This window comes from Mandrillus leucophaeus, unplaced genomic scaffold, assembly GCF_000951045.1.
Source record: "Mandrillus leucophaeus isolate KB7577 unplaced genomic scaffold, Mleu.le_1.0 Scaffold662, whole genome shotgun sequence".
Lineage (NCBI taxonomy): Eukaryota > Metazoa > Chordata > Mammalia > Primates > Cercopithecidae > Mandrillus > Mandrillus leucophaeus.
Genome location: NW_012107164.1, coordinates 687721 through 692485, shown reverse-complemented (window position 1 = coordinate 692485; position 4765 = coordinate 687721). Strand labels below are relative to the sequence as shown.

Sequence of the window (4765 nt, the reverse complement as noted above, 5' to 3'; positions counted from 1 at the left end):
TAGTAGAGACGGGGTTTCACCGTGTTAGCCAGGATGGTCTCGATCTCCTGACCTCGTGATCCGCCCGTCTCGGCCTCCCAAAGTGCTAGGATTACAGGCTTGAGCCACCACGCCCGGCCGAAAATGATTTTTTAAAATGAAATTCTGATTATTCTAATGCCTCACATTAGGATCCTTCAGTGGCTTCCCATTGTTCTAAGAATTAAATCTAGAATTGCAAAGAAAATTTAAAATGGTCAGCCTGATCTAATCAGTGTTATTTCAAGCCACCTCTCAACTTTTGCCCCCATCACCCTCCTTGCTATGATACGACACACTTACAAAGTTACTTCTCCCTCCAGACTTTTTGCATCTGTTGTTCCCACTGTGTGAAATACTGATCTTCCATCCTTCAGGGTTTCATTCCAATGCAATTTCTTCAGGAACACCCTCCCTGAATCCCCAGAATAAGTTAGACTATCATGTAATTTTCTCATTGTGTTTTTCCACATTTTGTTTGGAGTATATTTTAATATTACAATTAAATATTTATTAGTAAAACTACATTTTTTTTTTCTGTCTACCTTGTTACATCTAACATCCATCAGAGGAGCAGAGACCTGATCACTTGTGTTCCTCTTTTATTCCACTTTTTTCCTTAGTGCTCCTCCACTCTCTTGTTTGAATCCACAGTGACTACCACAATTAAGGAGACATAAATATGTTAAAATAATGAAGACAGAAGGGAAAATGTTGAAGAACTAGTTTTCGTAATGAGCCACTTGATAGAAAGATACAGATAAATCATGATTCTTTTCTGTTTATACTGAAGCCCTTCTCTTCTTCAGATTTCAGCAAATTTCTCAAGAAGAAAAATTATTTTGTCATTCTTAGCCCCATGTGATCACTGAAAATTCTGCCAGTTTGCTTGTCTTCCACTTGTGACCCCCAACCTGGGCCTAGTGCAGATTGCAAGCATCTGGCGTGCACCGAGAATTTGGCAAGTACCTCAGGGGCAGTTTTAGATGCCCAGTTCACCTCTGCAAGCTTCTGCTCTCTCTGGAATTTTGATCCTTTTAGTCCTTTGCCTCTTTTTGACTTTTATTATTTAGCCCGCCTTTCTAGTTGTCCTCTATATGAGTATTGACCTGTTGCAAATCATTGAATGCTATCCCATTTCCGGGGCTTTAATTATCACTTATTTGACAATAATTTAATAATTAATGTGGTTAGCTTTGACTTTTATTGAACTTTTAAAGATTAAACTTTGTTGAATTTGTAATATCGTTACATGCTTTGGAAAGCAAAACAATGTAAAGAAGGCACACTGGAGGAATTTGCTTGCTTATGTTACTATCCTCTGTTTATCTGCAAATAGGTAAATTTATTTCTGTAAGGTTATCTATATCATATTACATACAATACCATATATGTAGTATACAATGTAATGCCATATAGATAATAGATAATAAAAACCTGAGAAAACACTAAATTTGAAGGAACAGACTGGTTGAATAAATGATTGCACTTCTGAGCAACACAATATTATGCAACTATAAAAAATAAATAGAATCTCTATGTTTATGTGAAAAGAGATATTAAGAATATATTATTACATTAAAAATCAAAATAGAGAATGGTGAACATAGTTTGCTACCTCCTGTGACGAAAGGATAAAATATAGAGATATACATTTATAGTTATTTGTATATGCATAAAGGAACACTGAAAGTATAAGAAAGACAGTAATTTAAATTGTCATCTTTAGGAGATGGGTTGAAATGGAAATAATTTGGGGAAAAAAATATATCAAGTTACACCAGAACCATTTTTCAACAGTCCATCTTTGCTGCACTTGTTTAAGATTTCACGTTCATTACATATTAAATTCCCACATGAGTTGGAGTTTATTTCTATACTTACTATTTGCTTATAAGTCACTACTTTTTTTTTAATTATTGGGACTTTTATGGTGCCTTTTATCTTATGGGGTTAGGCATCAATTATTGTGCTTCTCTGTTTTAGATTCCCAAGTTTACTCTTGCTTATTTTATTTCCATAAGAACTTTAGAATCAGATTATGTAGTTCCACAATTCTACTGGTATTTTCATTATCATGTTAAAATTATAAATTAACTTAAGGAGAATTGATATACTTGCGGTGTTGGCTTTCCTATTCAATCACACAAGACACATCTTTGCTCTTCGTTCAAGTCAGACTGCTTTTGTGTAATATTTGGGTGTGTATGGGGGTGGGGTGGTGGGGGGGTTTGTTGTTTCCTTTTATTTTGGAAGTGTTATAGCCTCACAGGAAATTGTAAAAATAGTACAAAGCATGCTGTGTATCTTCTCCCAACTTCTTCCAGTAGTGACATCTTATATAAATGTAACGCAATATATACCTTCTGGCTGGTGGGTACTCTGCAGGGTACTGAGGCAGTACAGGGCATCCCATGTCCACGGGGCTGAGTGTGCTAGCTCAGGTCTCTCTTTCTCCTCTTCCAGAGCCATGAATGCTTCACCCTCAAGACCTCATCTAATCCTAATTGCCTCCCAAAAGTTCCACCTCTCAAATACAGCAGTCCGATTGCCTACTCTCTTAATACTGTTACAATGTGGATTAAGTTGCAACACGAGTTTCAGAGAGGATCTAGTTATTTTCTTTTGTTCTGTGGCCATGATTATTTCACTTTTAAAGTTTAAACTCATATGTAGTTACGTTTATATTTTTATCTGATTCACAGTAACATTTTCCCCATGAGTTTTCATTTCCTATAGTAATGTTTGATAATTTTCACTTCATTTGTAGCAGTTATTTGTAATTTTGTACATAGGCAGAATCTTTTCCTGTTCTACTTACTCGTTTTTGAATGAGATACATTTTCTTAAACTTGAGGAAGTTTCCAGGGGTGGAACATGGGCCAAGCTTTGAATCTACAGGTTATCTCTTCTATTGATATAGTAGACTTAAATATGACTCCTATGTGTAGTAACACTTCTCTGTCTCTCCAAATCTGTCCTAGTTCAAAAAAGCTTTTACTGTTAGCCCAGGGTTTCTAAAATCTCTTCACAGTTCTTGCTTTCAGAGGTTATATGCATTCATTTGCAGAAGGGGTATTTCTTGGCTATTTTTGAGGTCTGCCATGTCTGGACCTCCTGGGAAATTTTCAAGCCTCCTTCTCATTCTTTCCTGAGAGATTCTTCCTCAACTTATCTACGTAAGTCCTGTTCCCAGAAGGTCCATATCAAGACCAAACCCTCTCCTTCTGAGCAGAAATATATGTTAGAGATACGTGTGATCTGTCAGTCCTTGAGTCCTCTCTATATTTTCTGTTCCTTATAACATCTTCTGAATCTACAAGCTGGTTTCCAGTCCTGCTTAAATTTTGGCAACACTTATATGCAATTTCAACTTTGTCATTTCTTTGGTCTATGTCATAACTGTACTGAAACTATAGTGTGTGTGTGTGTGTGTGTGTGTGTGTGTGTGTGTGTGTTTTATTCTGTTTATCTCTGTCTAGTTATGGAGAGAAGTGAGATTCAGAACTAAAATTCTAGAATATTACTATCATCTCTTTCATCTCACTGCTGGAAACATTGAATGTTTCAAAGAACACTAACACATAAATGTTCAATATTGTACTGATCGTCTTCAGTCTGAGGTTTCTTTTCTTGTTGTATTTCCTATTTTAGTTAATGGAATTATCATTCATTCAGTTCCAAACTAGAAGTCTGGATATAATCCTAGATTTCTCCATATTTTGTACCAGGCATATCAAATTAATAAACCTTACCCTCTTATTTATTTATTTATTTATTTTTGGAATCTCACTCTGGCACACAGTCTGGAGTGCAGTGGCATGGATCTTGGCTTATTGCAGCCTCAGTCCCGGGTTCAAGTGATTTTCCTGCCTCAGCCTTCTGAGTAACTGGGATTACAGGCCCTCGTCACAACACCTGGCTAATTTTTGTATTTTTAGTGGAGACGGGATTTCACCGTGTTGGTCAGACTGGTCTCGAATTCCAGACTTCAAGTGATCCATCCTCAACGGTCTCCCAAAGTTCTGGGATTATAGACATGAACCACCGCGCCTGGCCACCACTACTAAATTCCAAGTGCTTTCCTTTTTCTCCAGGTTTTCCCCTCAGCTCTATCTTTCACACTTTTCAAAGCATTTTATCTAAAATGCCATCTGATCACTTTCGCTCCTGAGGTTTGTAGTTTTCAGTGGTTCCCAGGTGTGTACATAGAATAACAACATTCACATTAACATGGCAAAGAAGGTCATGTTAATGTGAATTGGGCCCTTACCTAGCTCAAATCTCTTCGTCTCATTCATCATCATGTTATCCTGTCATAGCAAACTTTTTGCCAGGATATTTCACACATTTTTTGGCTTCACTTTCACTGCTCACTTTTCCTGCTAAGGTCTTGCCTCCAGCCTGCTTGTATTATGAGAAATCATTTCTTTATAATTCATTTTCTGGAATAGATCTTATAGTACTTCCAAATCAACTCAGATAGAAATTACCATTTTCCTCTCTTTGTTTCCTGGTCAGCCTATGCAGGCTCTTCATGCCTTAAAGTTTTTTGTTAGCATCTTGAAAAAAAAAAAAATTGAAAATAACAAAAAATTATTCTGCACTGTAATACAAATGAATATTAAATGGATTTCATATATTTAGGAAGAACACATAAATAATAAATGTTGGTTATGTTTAGAATAATAATAAAAGTTACACATTGAAATTCTTTTTTTTTTTTTTTTTTTTTTTTTTTTTTTTT

At 35.9% G+C, this 4765-nt stretch overlaps 1 protein-coding gene across 1 annotated transcript in view; it reads right to left on the bottom strand.

Moving 5' to 3' along the window:
• Positions 1 to 4765, bottom strand: part of SLCO6A1 (solute carrier organic anion transporter family, member 6A1) — a 141853-nt gene that overhangs the window by 24243 nt on the left and 112845 nt on the right. The window lies entirely within an intron of this gene.